The following is a 22,151-nucleotide window of genomic DNA, read 5'->3' on the forward strand; positions in this document are numbered from 1 at the left end:
TTTAAGCCATTCTGTTGTTGATTTACTTCTATGCTTTGGGTCATTGTCCTGTTGCAACACCCATCTTTGGATGAGCCTCAGCTAGTAGACAGATGGCCTTAAGTTCTCCTGCAAAATGTCTTAAAACTTGGGAATGAATTTTTCCTTCAATGATAGCAATCCGTCCAGGCCCTGATGCAGCAAAGCAGCCCCAAACCATGATGCCCCCACCACCATGCTTCACAGCTGGGATGAGGTTTTGATATTGGTGTGCTGCTTGTCTTCAGCAAACCGTTAGGGGTTTCTTTTGTGCCTCATCCCAGAAGAGGAGAGCCTTGTCCCAGAAGAGGTTTCCTTCTGGGACGACAGCCATGCAGACCAATTTGATGCAGTGTGCGGCGTATGGCCTGAGCACTAACAGACTGACCCCCACCCCTTCAACCTCTGCAGCAATTTTGGCAGCATTCATACATCTATTTCCCAAAGACAACCTTTGAATATGATGCTGAGCATGTGCACTCAACCTCTTTGGTCGACCATGGCGAATGGAACTTGTCCTGTTAAACCACTGTATGGTCTTGGCCACCGTGCTGCAGCTCAGTTTCCGGGTCTTGGCAATCTTCTTATAGCCAAGGCCATCTTTATGTAGAGCAACAATTCTTTTTTCAGACCCTCAGAGAGTTCTTTGCCATGAGGTGCCATGTTAAACTTCCAGTGACCAGTAGTGAGAGTGATAACACCAAATTTAACACACCTGCTCCCCATTCAAACCTGAGACCTTGTAACACTAATGAGCCACATGACACCGGGGAGGGAAAATGGCTAATTGGACCCAATTTGGACATTTTAACTTAGGGGTGTACTCACTTTTTTTGCCAATGGTTTAGACAATAATGACTGTGTGTTGAGTTATTTTGAGGGGACAGCAAATTTACACTGTTATACACGCTGTACACTCACTACTTTACATTTTAGCAAAGTGTGATTTCTTCAGTGTTGTCACATGAAAAGGTATAATTAAAGATTTACAAAAATGTAAGGGGTGTAATCACTTTTGTGAGATACAGTATATACATACTCTGAGTAAGAAAACCCCCGGCTAAAAGGGATAATATAGCGCTTGCTAGTGAATATATCAATCTAAAAATTTATCTAAAAACATAGGGTAAAATATAAATAGTATAAATATGCCCTAAAACCGCACAATAAGACAATAATATAATATAAATAACAATTGTGCCAAGTGAAGTCCAAATTAGTGCAATAGTGACTATGTGATAAAAAGTCCAAAATAAAGGTGCCAGGAAAAAGTGCGAGTGCTTGAAGCTGGGTCCTCCAGTGATCCAGGAGATCCAATCACACAGGTGACTCTCAGAGGGGAAATTAGATGTAAACTCACCAGATGGGATGGGTCTCAAATGTCATATAACAAAGAGACCAGTACTGCTTTATGACCATCCAGGTCAAGGGCGAGATGACTGCTCGGCTCAGGTCCCTCTAGATCAGGATTCCCCCGAGTGTAGATCAAGTTCCCGAGGTCCTCCAATATGGATAGGGAGAGGGAAGAAAGAAGGCTCCGGATGGTGCAATACCGTTAAAAAGTATTGTTTATTGAATAAGGTGATCAAACATGGATAAAATAGCTTTAAAATTGTTCTAGCTGTCCTCCGGTAACTGCCTGTAGCGTGGAGAGCGGTTTGCGTTCCAGGCCCGACTTCCGGATTGACGGCGTGCGTTCCACCTTTCTTACTCAATCAACCTCATCTATAGCAGCTGCTCTGTTATTTATTGTCATTTATATCAATACACATTTTAATAGGTACTCCTAGGCGCGAGGCATATTCTTTGAATATATACATCTATATACATACTCTAATGAACAAAAATATAAAATAATCCCAAAAGTATATCACACTGCTGCTGCAACATATCACACACTCAAATTATAATAATCTACTCAGTAATAACTAAATTGAAATGCAATGCTGTATGGTGACAACCAAACTTCACAAATGTAAATAAATGTGAAAATAAAAATATAATATTGCCTGGGAATCAAAGGGAAGTAAAGGGGTCTCTTTGAAAAAGTCCATTCTGACAGAAAAACGGATCAGGGATGGAACTAATGGTGAACATTGTCTGTCTGCTAAGCTGCTCCATCTGTCGAGTGGGAGAGGTGCCTGTATAGTGGCTAGTCTTCAGGTTCTACACCTGGCGCCTACATGCAAAATGCTGATTTTGTGCTTCTTCACTTGGAAGTTCCATTGCTCTAGATCTAAGGGAGCAATGTTCCCCATAGATCTAGAGCAACTGCACTTGCAGTGCACCTGAAGTGCACTTATGGGTGCACTTGTAGCTGCATTTGTGAGTCTCTCGGTGTATTATATCTGTATGTTCACATATATTTCCATTTGTGAAATTTGGTTGTAACAACACAGCGCTGCATTTTAATTTGGTTATTGCTGAATTAATCATTATATATATATATATATATATATATATATATATATATATACAGTATATATATATTGTGGCAGAGTGTCTCAAAGGAAGTCTCCAGATTTTACCTTTGCCCAATAGGAACTTAGAGTCAGTGCTCTGTAGCCTGGGGAACAGACAGGTCATGTCTATTAGAGCTAAAGAAAAAGGTAAGTAAAAACTGAGAACTATGTGTGGAGGCTTACAAGCAGTATGCTTAGACTGATTGATAGTTAAAATGACCTTGTTTGTAGTCAGAGCTGAGACAAGGCTAGGTTTTTTTTTGTCACTTTCATTTGAAGCATTGGGCAGCACCTGTAAGTAGACTGTGTTTAGCATCAATAAGCTCAACGCTGTTTGACACTCATCCTTGGACTGGTATTTGGGCCTGAAAAGGTTGTTCACCCCAGGGAGCATTGCATTTGCTACCCATGCAAATATGTTTAAATATGAATGCCAGGAAAGATGCAAAATACATGAAGACATATATAGAACCTGTCAGACAGTGCAGAAGATCTGCTTTTTCTCTGCTGCAGCTAAGCAACACAGGTCATGAATCCAACCCCCTCTTTCCCCCAGCCTGTGACTGGACAGTAAGGCTTCTTGTACACATAGCCTACTTTGACCGCCTTCTGTGGGAAAACGTAAACTAAAATAAAGCGTTTTGCGGCGGGCGGTCAAAACGTTCCTAACCTGAATACGAATCTTCCGCATTCAGGAGAGGGCGGTTAAGGGAGATTGAAGCTCCCCTAACCGCAGCAGCTCCTAAACTCTGGTAAAGGCCTATGTGTACATGGACACATAGGCTTTTATGGAGTTGAGTTTTGGAGCTTTGGCAAAGAAACATCAAAAGCTCCTCAACTCAAGTTTAGGAGCTATAGTGTACATGAAGCTTAAAGAAGTAGCTAACTGGTGAGCTCATCTCTGTGTCATTTTGCTCTTCCATCTTTCTATCATATGACTTGTTAGCACATGATCACTGCAGAAAAACCTACTGGGTTAGTTTTGCTGTTTCTCTGTCACCCAGTCTGAGCTTTGCTTACAGGGATTGTAAGAGGCTAATGCAAAAGTCCCATTTATGTACTTACACTGCTTATATTTAAAAAATACATTTGATATTGCATTTATGAATGCATGCTGCATTCATTTGTGTCTTTTATATTTGATTGGATTTTAAGTTTTAAGATTAAAATCAAACATTTTTCACTATCCTCTTTATTTTTTCCCCCACCGTATCTCTCTAGGTATACAATAGCTGTCTGTTTCACCAAATGTCCATACTAGTAAACTGTATGAGTATTTTTATTCTTGATTTATAGTAACACATTCACCTGTCTTCAAGTAAAGTGGTAACTGCAGTCATATAAAAACTACCAGTAAATGTACATTTTTTTCCAAGAACTGCACTGTCTGTTAGAAGTAACTTTTACTACGAAAAGAACAAGGTCTACTATCACTGACCTCTTTCTAACAATACTAATTACCTGGCTGTCTCTGGCTTTAATTCTTTATTAATCACCATTCTTGAACAAGCATGTACATTACAATGTCAGAGTGAAGTCAGAACTCCTGATATTCATCCTTGTTCCAGGTTAATGCTTTGGAAATGAATAAAGCCACTGGATCAGCATGAGATCTTAATTAGCAATGAAAGCAAAGAAAGAAGAACCAGCGCTATGGATAATATCCCAGAGACTTTGAATTTATCTAGGTTGCAGCCACCAACCAACCCCTAAAAATAGGGGCCAAAAGTCATGTGGAGGGGGGGAGGTAGTTGGAAACGGCGCTACCTTTAATATGCGTAATAAAAACAACCAGTAATCCAGACCATATGATAAAAAATGTGCAAGTAAAGTGCCAGTGCAAAGGTTGTGTACAAGAATTATCGTGTAGATAAAAGCGGTAAAATATATGGTCGGATAATTAAAAGATTACAAAGTGCTGGTGAATATATTTAATTGATGTGACAAGATAGGGTATGAGTATATTTACAATAAATAATAATTAATATAAGGTGAATAAAGTGTCCACAAATGTGCTTGATCAAAATTATAAAATTGTGGTGGTGATAGTGAGCTTCGGTTGCTAAGTCCCAACTTCCACTAGAGGTCGCACTTACCCCTCAGCATAGATAATAATACTGGCTGCAAAGGGTAGGTAAAGAGAAAATTCCCCAGATTTGGCACCAAACTATGCTTACGGACCGGTGGATCCCATCTTGTGGTGGATCACCACCACAATTTTATAATTTTGATCAAGCACATTTGTGGACACTTTATTCACCTTATATTAATTATTATTTATTGTAAATATACTCATACCCTATCTTGTCACATTAATTAAATATATTCACCAGCACTTTGTAATCTTTTAATTATCCGACCATATATTTTACCGCTTTTATCTACATGATAATTCTTGTACACAACCTTTGCACTGGCACTTTACTTGCACATTTTTTATCATATGGTCTGGATCACTGGTTGTTTTTATTACACATATTAAAGGTAGCGCCGTTTCCAACTACCTCCCCCCCTCCACATAATTAGCAATGGCACCCCTCATATTTCTTCAGTATATGTTTCCTTTAATATTCACATTTCTTCAGCAGTATGCATTTTTAGTTAATATTATCTAACAGTTCAGATTCCGATATTTATATTGGTTGGTTAAGCTATCCATGCTACTAGATGCTGCTTCAATACAAAACATATGTATGTATGGCTTTCCAGACTGTTGAACATAAAGCCATGTGTTGTAAGACTGTTGAGTGCACATAACAACACATTTCCAGCAAATTCGGCATAGGTGATTGTGCATTAAATATACCGTAAGTACACAATGTAAAGAGCTGCCGACACGGAGAACTGGTGCAGGCAGACCAAATTCCATTTCTTTCTTGTTCTAGATAAACAATCTTATTCAGAATCTGCCATTTGCCTAGCACCGTCATCATCAACTTATTTGGGATGCATTCAGGTATGCATTAATCTTTGTTACGGGCAGTGCTTTGGCACTTACTATGCAAATCATTGTAACTCACTTATCAAAATATTTTGTAAAGTAAAGTTCTCATCTGTATCAATAAAGCTGGAAGTACACTGTTTGCGTTCTATCTGAATATGAGGTAGAGCTATTCAATCTTAATTAATAACCTACAATTATAGTATAAAAGCAGAAAAGTAAATAGTTATAAGGCATAGAAATGCTGTAATTCATCTGCACAGGATGCAGGTATACTAATGAGAAAGGGAAAATAAAAATATTCACGTGTTTTATTGACAACACACTAAGAAATCTGTATGAAAGTCTAGTCTGTTTGTGAGCTTTATTGCTTACTGCTGAGCATGGTTCATTGTGTACTTTCCCCAACCAAAATATGCTTTGAACAGTTTTTCTGTAAAGATGGTAAGCAATAGTCAGTTTGACTTTACAACACAAGAGAGGTCTATAAAAAAAAAAAAAATCAAAAACTTCACTACTCTACAGAAGTCCTGGTCTTTCTTTCCGGTTCTTTTTTGCTGTGGTCATTTAGTGAACTTGAACAATTCAGCTTTGCACCTGGTGAATCTCATGTTGCTATATTTCAATAGATGTGCATGGGAATGCTGCAGGGACTTAGTGGGGTTTAGCTGACACTGCCTTGCATCATAAAAGAGAGGTCTACATCGAGCAGAACTGTCAAATGCAGCTGCCTATACAGAGCAACCAATAAATAAAAATAAGCATTGTGCAGAAAAGACTAACAAAACATTTTAAGTATACTTCTAATTTGAAGGGGACTTTGACATTTCATTAGGTACACATTTGATTTATTATTATAAATGTTGCCTGAAAGTAATTTTTAATAAAATGTTATCAGTAGTATTATAAAAAAAAGTGGAATACAACAATAATTTATGTGTAGAAAATGTTCCCATACTAGCAAATTATATAATAAAACTGACAAGTTATAAAATGAAACATATAAATATAAAAAAAAAATCATGTATTATCCTGTTTTGTCCCTCTGAGTATGGGATAAAATATACACCATTCCTAGAGATAATATGCAATAGAAAACCGCCAATTATGGTATACCTAAAACTTCTGCAGTTGCTCAATTAAAGAAAAAAAATCCTATCTTCAGAGTAGATAATCATGTGTCAATATACATTTTGTTTTTTCTGCATGTACAAATATCTGAAATAAGTAGAATCCATATATTGCAGTTACAAATCCAATGGTTGTTCTATTATAAATGAGTTAGATTATAGGGAGGATTAAATGGGAGTCCCTCCTCTGCTCCCATAAAAAACTGAGCACACATACTCAGGCTGTAAACTCTTATGTGCAGAGGTAGAGGGTGGAAAAGGGTAGCATGGGCCATTCCCGGGTTAGGAGAGTCTGCCGTTAAATTACTATACAGTATCTGTTTAACCACTTTCCGACCGCTCACTGGAGCTCTACTGCGGCAAAGTGGCTCGTTCCCGTCCAGCGACGTAGACCTACGTTGCTGGACTCCTCTCCTTGTGGGTGGCGCACGCGCGCCGCCGGAGGCTCGCTCCCGCTGTATTCAGTCACAGCGGGATCGTCGGGGAATCGAGTTTGGAGATCCGCCTGCTTGTGTAAACTGCATAGCTGAACCTGCGATCTGTCCCTGTGTCACTCAGTCACCTCCCCCCACACACGTTAGTAAGCACCAGGCATACATTAACCCCTCCCTCTCCAATAAAATTAACCCCTTCCCTGCCAGTGTCATTTTTACAGTAACAGTGCATATTTATAGCACTGATTACTGTAGTAATATCACTGGTACCCCCAAAAGTGTCAAAAATGTCAGTCAAGGGTTCGATCTGTCTGCCGCAATGTCGCAGTCCCGCAAAAAAAATCGCAGATCGCCGCCATTACTCGTTAAAAAAAAAAACACCAAAAATGACAGAAATCTTTCCCTTAGTTAGTAAACACAATAACTTTTACGCAAACCAATCAAAATACGCTTATTGTGATTTTTTTTACCAAACATAGGTAGCAGAAAACAAATTGCCCAAAAATTTTTTAAAAAAATTAGATTTTTACATTTTTTTGGGGGGAATTTCATATAAAAAAAATTTGAAAAATATTGTTATTTTTTCAAAATTTACGCTCTTTTTTTGTTTATAGCGCAAAAAGTAAAAATCGCACAGGTGATCAAATACCACCAAAAGAAAGCTCTGTTTGTGGGAAAAAAAGGACGTAAATTTCGTTTGGGTACGGCGTCGCACAACCATGCAATTGTCAGTTAAATTCGCACAGTGCCGAATCGCAAAAAGTGGCCTGGACGTAAGACAGCAAAATCCTCTGGTGGTAAAGTGGTTAAATTAGCTTGTTGTCATACTAGACTTCTAGAACTTCTGCATTTGTATCTACTGAGTGTCCATAGTGCTAGTGCAATAGCATTTAGCATGTCTGACAGGCTGTGTGCTATCCAAGCTTGTAATTCCTATGCACCAGTCCTGCTGAAAATCCAAAAATTGCCTATTGCCTTTTTCCTTTTAAATCTTTAGTTGCTTTTTAGAAAAATGTAAATCTGCGTTTGGCATTACCATCTTACATGTACACTATTGGGGGTTTTTGTTGTTTATGAAATAGTGCTCACAAAATCTGATGCATGATATAACTTTTTGGTTTTTGGCCAGAAAGCTCATGCACTGTTGAAATGTTGATGCTTCTCATACTACATTTTTTCCTGAGGGTTACTAGGCCACAAAGCTGACCTAAAATTAATTATAGTCATATCTATCCTTGCATTCTGAAAAAAAAACTGCAAATGGCATTCTGCAATTAATATTTCATAATTTGACTACTTAATCACTAAAATACTTCTGAAATGGCTTCCATAGTCTCTGACAGGTAAGATTAGATTAATTTTAAAATGTACACTCTGTTGAAAAATTAATAATAGCTCCACACTATTGGCCAAGACAAGCACACCATTGTTCTGTGTTTTTTAACATGCCTGACTTGTTAAACCTTTTGGTGTGCATTTTAAAGTGTGTTCTGCTCAAAAGGGACCAGCTATGAGACAATTATCTTAAAATCCTTGCTTCTCACTCCAAGCTTCCAAAAATAATTTGAAGAAGTAAAATTGAGCTTACCACTCTTCCATAATTTCCTTTGGTATGTTATTTCTATGTACATATACACAAAAGTCTCAGTTTCCTGTCACAAATTTAATCAGACCCTATCAATCCCCCCCCCCCCAAAAAAAAAAAAAAAAAAAAAAAGCTGGTGTACCTAAATGACAGGCCATGATCTGCCATTTAAAGTTAGAATGTATAGGTGTAATAAAATAATTTTGCAGTAATTCTGACTTATTTTTTACCTCAAATATTAATTTAAACATTCTATGTTTGTATAACTAAAGGGCCCGTACATCCACAGGCTGTTTTTCAGATTGCTGTGTATTTGACTATTTTTTTCTTTGCAGGAAGATCTTGGGGGAACTACATAGCAATATGCCATGGTGCTAACACATTCCTAGTCATCCTCCTTCTGCTGGCTGACTTTCAGAACAGGTAGAGTTCACATGAGCTGCTGCTACTGAGAAAAGTTACACCGCTTGCATGCCCCCTTCTGCTCTGTGTGCAGAGACCTTATATTGCTATTTTCCCACAATGCACTAGCACTTTGTATATGGAGTAGGAGTAGTTGAATGACAGGATTTTCATCACCCTTTCACAGAACTTGATGCATTGTGGGAGAATGGTATTATAGGCAATATAAAAGGCCAGGTGGGGCTGGGAGAGTGGTGTAACATTTCTAAGTAGCAGTGGCTGCTGTTAATCCTCGCAGCACCAGATGACAGCCACTCAGGGCAGTATCTGACGGGGTACACACCATTACACATAACTTATGTTTTTGGTGCTGTATCCACCAAGAAATTCAGGTTTAAGGATTTGTGAGGCAGCAGGTCTAAGACCTTTTAGAGACAGCAGCGTTTGTTGTGTTTAAGGGGGCGAAATTTTTTTCTAATTGTATTTAAGATTATTAAGTTTTCTATGTGCACCCAACATTTGTTATTTTCCAGTGACCATTAGAATTTAGCTTTATGTTATTCTAATATTTTATTGGAGTTGATTCATCCCATCATTCTTTTTTAGACGTAAGTTCTAAAGATACCAATTTTATATACAAAATGCCTGGTGAAAACCACTTTCATCAAAAAAAAATGAATTGATGAAACCAGACCAGCCAAATGTTGTTATTACTTTGAATGAATATCCTTAGTGTGCTCAGCTGAATGCTTTATTTGTGTCCAAGGAACTGGAACTCAGCTCTGCAAGTTTGATTACATTTGATTGTGAAACTTGATACCATCGGACATTTATAACCCTTGAAATAATGACTAATTGGCCAGACCTATAATCAGAAGGTGACATTTAAGGATCTTATATGATAGTCCTTTAGGCCGGCCACACAGCTTAAATTTCAACTGATTCCTACTAAATTGACCTACATTCAAGCTGAGGGTGGCCTTGTTGGCCATGCCCAGCTTGACTAAAATCAATTAAAAACTGAGTCAGGTGAAAAACTATTGACTGAACAGTAACTGGATATGACAGGAGTATCCTGTCCTGATATGTAGGTGGCTGAAGATGCTGCAAATGTCTGAATGCAATAGCGGGCAGTAGAGATTCCTCCATCTATGCTGCTTAGCGTGGAGGGCAGACTATAGTGAATTTCTCTTGTTCAGCCTATGGGCTGAATGGGAAAATTTTATGTGAGTATGGCTAACCTTAGTAATCATATTAACATTGGTGTGGAGATGTTTCCCTAATGTGCAGATAATGTCAATGCTAGTGGTTAAAGCTTCCTTTATTTCTAAAAATGTATTGTTATTGTTACTTTTTAAGTACTTAACAGAACAGTTAATTGGTTAATTGGTTGAATGATCAGACAGGGAGTAACATGCAATTTACCAAACAAATGCAAAGTTAGAAGCAATAATGTAAAACAGGTCCTGGATGGCAAAGAGCATGCACTTGCAGCAAAATAGTACAAAACAGGTTATGAAAGCTACACAAACATTGACTCTTTACAGTATCATGTGCAGCCCTCAAATTTTCCACTCGCCTGCTCGCATTTTGCGAGTGGAAAATGATTGAGGGCGAATGATTGAGGGCGAGAGAGGAGAGGAAGAGGAAGAGGAAAGGCGGTCGGATAATCAGAGCGGGGATCGCTGCACTGTAACATCTTTCATTTGAACCTCCTGGCTCGGCTCCTTTCATAGACAGAACACTGTCGGTATGTGCAGGGGTGGGCGGTGTCCATATCTGTGATGGGGGGGGGGGGGCGCACTAGGAGCTTCTGCCTTCACCTGCCTGACAGGAGTGAATGTCATTCTCCCTCCTGTTATTGCACAATGCATGATTTCTGGACTCCTCCGTTCCAGCCACTTATCTCTCCTGCAGCCGTTAATCACTTCTCTCCTTCCAAGCTCCCCTCCCCCCATTGGTTTGTTCTCCTTCCCGGCCAGGTCACTTGAGTTGGTCACTTTCACTTTGTCCGTCTCCTCGCACTTGTCTATATCTTACCTGCACAATCGTAAGTCAGCAGCGATTCTTGTGCTCCTCTCTCCTGTTCACATTAACCCTTCATCTACTTCTATCTTTCAGCTGTCCCCTCCATAAATCTGTACTGTATGTCCTGCAGGCTCTAGTCCCAGCTCTGAGCATTCCAAGCAGCCATTTAGCTGACCCTGTCCTGTCCCAAAATACAGCCTTAGCACTTTCTCTACAGTCCTTCATTCTGCTCTTCATTAACATATATTATTGCAACCCAGACCCCCCCCCCCCCATTCACTCTCTTATCCCTAATAACTGTTGAACTGTGGTTTGGCCAGTGTGATTGGATGTGCGTTTTACCTGGATTTTAGGTGCATTTCTATTGAATTTCTATTACAAAGTGCGTTTTCATGAAAGCGCATTAACGTCCTGCATGCTGCACCTTTGATGCGGCTTCAGAAAACGCACTTTGTAATAGAATTCCATAGAAGTGCACCTAAAATCCTGGTAAAACACACATACAATCAAACTGTTGTTATTAATATTTATTTGTGCAACTTCTGCATTCATGCAAAAATATTTAACAGTGTCATTTTATAAAATATTTTTTTGAGGGCGCATTTAGGGGCGGGGCAGGGTAGGGGTTAGGTGGGGCAACTGGTGGCACGTAACCCTTCAGGCCTGGCTAGTAGCTCAGGACTTGAAATTTTGAGCCCTGATCATGTGGCTTAATAAGTATCAGCATAGTCTCTGTAAAGCTGTATAACCACAGAGTCTAGTTGAGAATCACTACATTACTGAAAAAGTTCAGAACACAAATAACTACTTATGGCTATAGCATAGGTTCATGGCTAGATGAATCCAAGGACAAATGGAATAACCCACCAGAACTGGAGGTAACAATTGTGGAGGTGCTCCCCATGGTAGTTGGGTCTTCTGGAGAACTGACCAGATGCCTGCATGCTGGTTTTGACAGTAGAGGGCTGCTCGCCAGGTTGCAGATCACTTGCCCAGTTACCTCCCATCAGGTATGGCCTCTCTTAGCTTGTATTTAGGGAAGCTGAGGAACTTATCTTAACTGGATGTGTCCAGGGACCCAGGAAGTTGAGGGGCATGGAGTTAAAGGAGCCTGTGCCTGTGAGTAACTGGAAATTCCACTATAAACCATTTATAATTGGTCATGTACTTTTCAAAATTAAGGGATGAAGTCAGGATGACTGCTCAAAAAACAGTAACGTGTGATAAAGTCAGTAGCATTACCTTGGCCTGCTGAACTGCTAATTTTATGCAGATGTGTCGAGTGTTATAAGGGCCTTTTCACACTCATCCATTTTTAATGCATTTTTGGGGTAAAAATAGAGGAGGAAAAATGCATGAAAAATGTATCCCTTTTAAATTGTATGAAACTCTTTACACCAGTATGCTGTGGGTGTGGTGCATTTTTAAAAGTCCGGCATGCTGCACCATTGGTACATTTTTACAAATCTCCCATTGAATGCTATAAAAAGTGCACCAAAAATGCATCAAAAACTCACTTGTATTGAGTCACAGGTCCAAATTTCACAGGTGCATGATTGGAGTTAAGAGTCCAGTAAACACGTAAAGAATGCATATGTGTTTTTACTGCATTTTTTAAATGGAGCAGTGTGAAAGCAGCCTTAGGTTGGAAGATGCTCAAAGACCATGGACTATTAAAGGATAAGTTCACTTAAGAAAAAAAAAAAAAATAAGTTCACGTTGTTTTGGAGGTAAAAAATGTGCATTTATTAAATTCTTCCTAAAGAGCCTACAGAGCATTGCACGTGTATTTAGCAGATTGTGGGTGCAATATCAGGCTCCTGCAACCTCTTAGTATCGCTGTCTACTTGTACCTTGCACAGACAGGCAGTTACCTGTAAGTAGGAAGATCAATAGACTACAAGAACACTCACTAGTGCTCTTGCAGCTCATTGAGAACTACAAGCTGTCAGTCACAATGGCTGACAGTACTTGTAGGCATTCATTCATAGGAAACTGTAACTAATGACACGGGGTGTGGGTGAACCCCCACACGGCCGCGCTATTTTCCAATTGTGACAATGGGTGCAGGGAGAAGATCCCCTGCCTACTGTCTCAGGGAGGGGGTTCGGGGGTAGAGAGGCTGCAGATGCTGGAACATGTTCTGTATTCCACCCTACAAATGGGTGGATCATGTAACATGTTACAAAGCGGAACTTATCCTTCAATTTGTATTAGTTCCAAAGCCCCAACTTCAAACAGAGATTACAAAAAGAAAATGGGATACTCAGTATCACTGTTTATAAATATTAATTTACCCAATGTCACAAAATGTTATTTGGTGAAGTTGTTGCAGATTTGTCTGAGGAGTGTGAAGTAGTAAGTTGCATTTATCCAATCTTTTAACTACAAAGCTGGTATCAATTTTAGGATAATTAGCTTTACTGGAAATCCTTATTTTCTGCTCTATTAGAATTTTATCCCCAGAGGTTATCTTCCTCCTTAGCTGCCTTGTCACTTGCAACAGATGAGCCGATCAGCTGTCGGTAGGATAATATTTTTGAGTTACGCATACTTAAAGACCACTACTGTTGAATTAGAGTATTCCCTTGAGAGACAAGCAAAAAAAAAAGAAAAAAAGTAAAAGGTCTGGGGAAAAATACATATCTAGAGAGACTGCAGAAACTTAATATGTACAGTTCTTGAAGAAAGAAGGGGAATGGGAAGACATGATTGAAAGCTTTAAGTACATTGACATTGTAAATAAGGTTCAGGAGGGCTGCATTTTCAACATAAAGCTAAGACCAAGAACATAAGGATATTACCTCAAACTAGCAGGGGCAAAGTTCATAACTACCCAAAACAGAATAAAGTCAGCACTATACGCTCATAAAATAGCTGCTAGCAAAAAAAGGCAATATACCCAAATGTTCAGTGAAAAATGAAACCAAAAATTGCAGCGCTATAAGTACAAATAACGAAGGTAGTGCCTAATTAAAGTGCAAAAGTAAATTTCAAAAAGTTCACATGGTGAAGTAAAACAGTGAATGATCTTCCAACGTTCCAACCAGCTGAATTTCTAACTCACCGAAATTCCAGGCTGCTCAATTAAGTGCGGCAAAAATGCATGTAGAACACAAATCCTGGGAACAGTTTATATCTCCTCTGGTAATCCCAAACTCCAAGCATCTTTACAACTGGAACTCAGGATACACCCAAAAAGGAAGAAAACTATATAGTGTAATATTGCTACAAATTAAGAATAGGGAGATTACACCCATGCATTCAATGCTACTCTATGTGAAGAAAGTGTCCACCGATCACCAGCTTTTACCCACATGCAATGCACACTAACTGCTGTAGATGATGCCAGATGACTGTGCAGCAATAAAGCTAACGTAGATGGTAACTGTAGACATCAATCTGGAATAACCTTGACTTCCTAAATCTTCCAGGGGGCAATACTTAGCTTGCTGTTCACCAGAAACCGTAGGCATTAAAATCAAGAAGTGCCATAAAGTGTAGTATTTATTGGAAACAGTAGCAAGAGTATGTTTTTTTTTCCAAATGATGAAGCGGCAAACAAAAAGAAGTTCCAACAAGTGAGCTCACATTGAGCATCTCAAGCAAAAAAATAAAACAGGCTCTATCAACATAAAATAAAAAAAATAAAAACTTCACTCCCTACAAAAGCCCATTTTTATTAAAGGAAAGCCTTGTATCAAAAGAAAAGAAGCTTGCTATGGATGGAACAGCAGCTTAAAGTGACAGCTGCCCACCAAATAAACCACATGCTAAAACGAAAGACAAAAATTGCCCAATAAAAAGAGCAGCAAGGCGGGGAGATTATGCAAAAAGCTGGCAATCAAGTAGTAAGGTAAAGCAGAGTTTCCTAACTGTCCTAATCTCTCCTAATTCAATTTGTTCGCTTTTCTTATTCCCTCTCAAAAAAGAGGATAGTAAGAACAACAGCAAAAAGGCAGCAAAGGGGGATAAATGTCTAAGCATTGAGATGTAAAACACAGTGTTCTAGTTGACCCTAATCTCTCTATATGCAGTTTTTCAGCTTTCCTTATTACCTCCTTACAGAAGCTTTATAATACACTAATACTATGGCTGCACTAAGCTACCACTTTTATTGGTTATAACTGGACCTTCAAATGTCAGTTGAATTTGTGCATAAATACAGTGGTTCATGAATTGTGATCCAGCAGGATTCACTGCAACACCATGGTTTCAGAGAATCAAAATCCCATTCCTATTTATTCGGCTCTTCATTACATTTTTTCAACTTTGCATTGCCTGACTAATCAAAATGTCAAAAGAGACCCTTTACTGGTTTACTAGGTAAGGTTTAACAACCTACTTTTGACACAGGAAGATTTTTTTTATGGGCCCCCTTTTTGAAGCACTTGCTTGATACAGAAGGGCGTTTAAATGCCATGTTAATATTACTTAATTACCTAATGAAAAAAAAATAAATAAAATAAAAGCACTGCCAGAAAAAAATGCAAACTGTTTGAGGTATGTTATAATTGCTAAATGAATATGATGGTTTACAAATACCTTGCTTTTATTCTTTATACAAAGTCTTAAAAGAATTAAACTATAATACAGCCATTACTGAATTATGATTGTCACAAAATTGTTATTTTTTCCTCCCTGTAGAAATAATTACACAAATTTTTTCTTTGGGGGGCAAATTTATTAGATATTTGCAAAGCACTTACTATGTTTTTCAAATTGCAGGCGATCATGTTGGAATACAGCAACAGATGCCACCAATCTTGGCGGGCCTATAACCAATGCGCAGTAGGTGGCCATATAGGAGCTACAAGTGCAGCTCACAAATGGTACACTACTTACACATCAGTTTAGGCAGCTAAGAAAGAGATTAAAGCAGATCTTCACTGCATCTGGGCACCACAAACCAAAAACAGAATTAAGTTAATTTTTAATATTCAAACCACACTCCCCCATCCATCCATATATCCTTTCATTTCTGGCCATGGCCATCTTGAGTAAGGGCAATTGATTCATGCAGCTTTTACTTCTTTGAATTCATCTGCCCTTATCTCAAGCATGCATGCAGGTGAGTGTGTTTAGCTGACAAACCCTTTCTCCTCTCCTCCCCTCCTTATGACTCCTGGGATGTATGACATAATTTGACAAGGCAAGAAACCAGAAAGTAACTGAAGATATGTGAAAAAAAGTTTAAAACATGTAATTACTTTCCTATATATTTACTAGTGCTAGCTGCATGACAATTAAAAATAATCAATGTTGATTGGGAGAGTGAAGTTTCAATTAAATCTCTGAGGGTATAGTTTGTATAGCAGAAGATCTCTAAAAATAATGATTTAAAACTTAATTATTACTCTAAATTATGGGTGTCCAACCTTTTGGCTTCTCTGGGCCACAATGAGTGTAGAGAAATTTTCTCGGGCCGCATATAAAATATATACTATAGTTAAGGTATATAAGTAATAAAATGCCGCCGCTCCCTTCCCGCACCACCAGGCCCCCCGCACTAATTTAACACAACTAGAGGATGATCAAATGAAATGGAATCAGTATACAGAGGTTTACTTCTTCTGAGAGATAATAAAGGAACACTCTAACAACCATGACCACTTCAGTGACTTGAAGTGATCATGGTGGTAGGAGTCAGGAACACTGGACATGCTCGCCTCCCTCCACCCCCCCTCCGAGGCAGCCTCTGCTTACAGTTGGAAGCTGCTGTGGCCATGCCCCGGACCCGACTTCCTTCCTCCCCAGCCAAAAAAAAATTATCAGGGGGCAGTGGGCCGCATTGCCTGCGGTTCTGGGCCGCATGCGGCCCTCGGGCCGCAGGTTGGACATAATTGCTCTAAATGATGTAGTTAAAGGACTGGACAAAGGCAACTTACTCCATCACATAGGAAACTAAACTTGCATAACTTACAGAAGACCCTCATCCTTACAACACATTTATACAAAACATCCCAACTCCATCTTCAGTGGACCAAGGTTGTTTTATTGTCTTTATTATACATATTTTTTTTTTTTTTTTTCAGCAGCCACTTTAATTCCAATGTTGAAAATGACATTGATCAATGCCAAAGGGCTCAATGTCCTGCCCTGTGTTGGGAGTAACATGGATAAGTTGAAAACAGATTGAAATGTGTTTCCCATAGCAATCAAAATGTTTTGTCATCTTCCAGCCTGTATCTGATAATAACAAAAGTTGCTGCTATGTACAACCTTTTTCTTCCTTCTGTCCTGAACCACTTTCATCAAAAAGGTGTCTTTTCATCATACATTGTACATTACTGAAATTTAATTGTAAAAACATTACATAAACGACCAGCATTTACTCTATATTATTGGACCATATGTGCACATTAAACTTGTCTCATACACATATTGAATAAATAGATGATGTGCAGGTGTAGCCATAGAGAGAAGAATACTAAACAAACTCAGAAGTTGGATGATATGCTATAGGTGATTTCTGTTCAATCCCTCAGGCTTGGGAATGCCCACGTAACAACCAATTATAATATAGGGCATTTCCAGAACAGACCTATGTGTCACCAGGTTAGAGGTTTACCGCATAGTGGATAAATGACTTGACAAGCCTCAAAGTATATTCTAGGAAAGTTGCAAAACAAATAATATCTAGATCAGACTAGATTTAAATAACTTCGGATTTCTAAATTTAGTGTTTGTGCAATTTCTATTAAGACAGACATTTAAGTTCGATGTTGCTGCATGCCTCCGAATTATGAATACATTCATACGGCAGCTTGCCTAGAAAGAGTTTGTATGTATGTGCTGAATTTATATTCACCAAGTCTCACACTTGCTAAATCTAGCCTTGTCTCTATCATATTGTTACCATAGAAACTGGGACGAAAGGGAATCAATCTGTATTCCCAGCTCAATGAAGGCATGCATTCTGGTGCAAGGGCTCTATTGTACTATACTCTCTAGGCAAAAGGCTTCTTGATGTGATGTGATGTGATTTGAAAACTTGCACTCCTTGACTTCATAGTTTTATTTGTGACTTTTCATTAAATCATATGAAGTTTGCTTCCTTGTTATTCTTGTAATGCATTTTATTCAAAAGGTAAGTAGTAGCGAATTACCTTTCGATTTTCTTAAGGACTGAAACTGTTGAAGTCAGATTGTGGACTAGTGAAATTATTCTTCTACAAGTATTGTGAAAGGAACCACATCTAAGCTTCACTACAGTGCTGTTTTGATTTATGTTTGAAGTAGCATATGTGCCATGCATTTTCTTAGATACCTAGTTAATGACAATTGGTTCTGTAAATTTACATTTTATGATAAAGGCTGTACAGGTTTATCCACCTGCATCATTATGAGAAATCTCCCTTACCCTGTTGGATTTGAAAAAAAAAAAAGTAGGAGAAGTAAGCCTCCATATTTGGATGATAGCAATGGAAACTCAAAGGGGGTCACTCTCCAAGATATATTAGAACCTAATCTATGATTGCCACAGCACTTACGGTGCAGACAGTACTTTTGTCTTATTGTGTTTCCATGAATGACTGATCTTGTGATTGACTAAAAATTGTTGTGACAGTAGTGGATTGTAAGCACTGTGCTAATTTGTGATTGTAATTACTACATCAATGCATTTTTTGTCTTTTTTTTGTATGTGTGTGAGCATATAGAAGAAAAGACCATCTTTGCTGACCTTTGTTTCCTAAGGAAAGCCTTTCTGCTCTATCTGCAGAAAAAAGAGCAGTTTACCCTGATTATAGGCCCTGTCATATTTATATACAGTAAATAATCCTTAATACTTTAGCTGCTCTATGCCTCACTTTCATAATAATGGGGGCTTGCTTTTCCAAAGCCCCCATTATCAGCCAGTCTATATTAATTGAGGAGTAAAATATACTAAGTATATTTCCTGCTCCAAATGGAGAAACCTAAAACTTATAAATAAATGATCAAATAAATAAATGTGGTTTGCAGCTGCTATAGTAAAGTGCGAGTGCTCAAATGTGAATTAATCTGTTTATATAGGATTACCTATAGCGCTTGCTTAATTTATATAATTACAATATTTAGAAAAAATGTAAAGTGCGCATAAACCGCGTGATCTGATGCAGATGGTATATAAAATTATATATAAATGTACTTATATATTTTTTGCACTATATATGAACTTGTACTATCTTTTTATTATATTTATATGTATTATCATATTTAATAATTATTGCAATTTTATTTAAGTACATTTATATATAATTTTATATACCATCTGCATCAGATCATGGGGTTTATACGCACTTTACATTTTTTCTAAATATTGTAATTATATAAATTAAGCAAGCCCTATAGGTAATCCTATATAAACGGATTACTTCACATTTGAGTCTATATTTATGCAGTTTGTTACCAAACCCACGGTAGTCACACCTTTCAGTCAGGAATTCTATCAGATCAGAGATGTTGTCAATAAGTATTTGCCCCTCTTGTTTGAGGATGAGTCTTAGATGAAGATTCTAAGTGGGGGATTTATTTTATACCTAGCAAGGCACGATCCCTGGGTTCTTCCCTTTCTCCTAGTTTCTTTCGTTCCACACCCAAACAATCAACTACATGGTTACACTTTAAAGGTAACTTTAGGTGTGGGAGTAGGGATTGTTCTTGTTGCCTACATATTCTTGGAGTTGACGTCAAGTAGTAATGGCAGGATTTTTCATTTAAAATATTACCACGAATGTCATTTATGTCATCACTTGCAAATCATGCAATATTCAATATGTGGGACGCACCACTGGTAGATTACGTGATTGCCTCCGTGAACATCTAAGCTACATTCGGACAGAAAAATCTACCAATGTAGCACAACATTTTAACAACCATTATGATGGTAACATCGGCCTGGTACAAGTACAAGTAGCGGAAAGGGTGCAACTTTCAGCTAGAGGGGGTCATTTATTTAGACTTTTATGCAGGAAGGAAGTTTATTGGATTTTTCATTTGAATACCCGCATTCCCTCTGGCTTGAATTACAAATGGGATGTTTCCCATTATTTTGAATGAATTTGATGTGTTTTCTACACATTCTTTGCCCATTTTTTGCCCCTCTTTTGCCCGTTTTTTCCCTCCATGTGCTTGGATACGTATATACATAGGATACATATAGGTACTCTCTTTGCTTGAGGATGATTCCTTTCTTTTTGTTTGTGATTTTGTGGTTTCCCTGGAAATGTATGGGTGTCTTTTGATTTTAATGGTGTCTAGTCAGTGGTGTTTTTATGTGACCTTTTATTTACCTTGGTGTCTTTAATAACAAATATAATTATATATAAATCAACAACAATTATAATTATATATAAATGCGTTTATGTTTTTTCTTTTTTCTTCTTTTTCCTCTTTTTTATATTTGAGTATATGACATATTAGGATACCAGTATATGTGGGTCTATATGGGGTTTTCTCATGTGTGCATTTTATGTATTTTTACATATGAGATTCCCCCTATCATGATTTCATTACGATTTTCTGATGGTTGGTGTTTGTAACTTTTCTTGAGTATACATATACAAAATGGGAAAAAAAATGTTTTTTCTTTTTATCACTCCCTTATGTATACTGATACTGTTTTAATATCTTTATACATGCTTTTTCAAGGTATATATTAGTTACATTGTTGTGAGAATCCTTTTTTGACACTTTGACATTGGTATCATATATGCTTGTATATATGTTTTTTGTCCAAGTGTGCATGTCTCCTTTGATGGATCATTCCTTTTGTATACGGTGTGTCGATTAATTAAATAATCCTTTTTTATTGGCTCTAGTCACACACCCTGGTCTATAAAGGCGTATGCACACTTGGGGATAGTCAGCAATGATTAAGCACTTTGTGTGAAACGCGTCTGCTGAACAGTGTGGATCCTTCGTGTGTCATGTTTTAAACCTGTGATTCTACAATAAACGACTTTTCTTCATTTCTGGATGTGCCACCATTTGTTCCTTTGTTGATTGCAGTCCGTTACCCATGGTAGTGGTGAAACCAAACCTCTCCCCTACCCACATTTAGAGTATAGATCTGCTTTAACATATTTGAGAGTGTGGTGCAGGTTTAATAAATAAAGAAGTTCAAGAAGACACAATATTGCAAGTGATAGAATGCAAATACAGTGCCTCCTACTATCCAGTTATACATACAGTATGCTTGGTTCATTTTGTCTGTTGATTTACTTTATGAGTTTAGTTTGGCTGTTGTGGGTTACTGTACTCTAGATCAGCGGTCCTCAACTTTTTTGGCACCAGGGACTGTTTTTTTGGCAGCCAATTCACAGAGTCTGTCCTCAGCCCCCTTTCACACCACAAACCCCCCTTTACAGCACATTCCCCCCTTTATATCAGTGTCCTAAGCTCCCCTTCACATCTTTACAGTGCAGTTCCCTTTACATCACATTGCCCCTTTACATTAATGTAACAAAGACTCTTCTGTAAAGGGGGCTCTATAATGTAAAGGGGACTGCATTGTAAAGGGGCACTGTAATGATTACAATGCCCCTAGCAACCACACTCTCTTCCATCACAATATTAGCATTTAAAGGTAATAGTCCGGCACCAAGAAGTAATGTCAGCTATATTGCAAGAAATAAAAAAAATACCATTCAAAAAATAATTAAATAAATTGTTTCTAATTTATGATCAGGATCCTTTTACTACCACTTCCAGCCTGCTTATGGTACTATGAATTATTACCACACTAGTGTTTGCTGTGCTCATCCCTCTTTAGGTGCTTAAACCACCTCTAGCTCCACTGTCTGAAAACACCTAAGCATGCTGGAATTACGCAGTGGAAAAAAAAGCCTAATTGACAAAACATGCAATTCATTATTTTTAAATATGCATAACTGTAGTATTTTTTTTATATCTGCCTGAAGTTATGATTTAGGTATTTACACAAAATCCTACCTTTTGCAGGGCAGATGCTGGGATGTGTCCTCTCCAGGCTCCTCCGCCCACTCAACAATGTCATCCTATTAGCTCCTCCTGCCCCTTGCCCTTCTGATAGGATGACTTTGTTGGGTGGGCGGAGGAGCCCGGAGAGGACACACTGGCATGGCTGCACAGAAGGAGGAGTGCAGTGACCGTGGTCTGTGATAGCCCTGTGCGGACCGCGGTCGCCGC

Source organism: Pelophylax lessonae (genome assembly GCF_965119305.1).
Source record: "Pelophylax lessonae genome assembly, chromosome: 2".
NCBI classification, from domain to species: domain Eukaryota; kingdom Metazoa; phylum Chordata; class Amphibia; order Anura; family Ranidae; genus Pelophylax; species Pelophylax lessonae.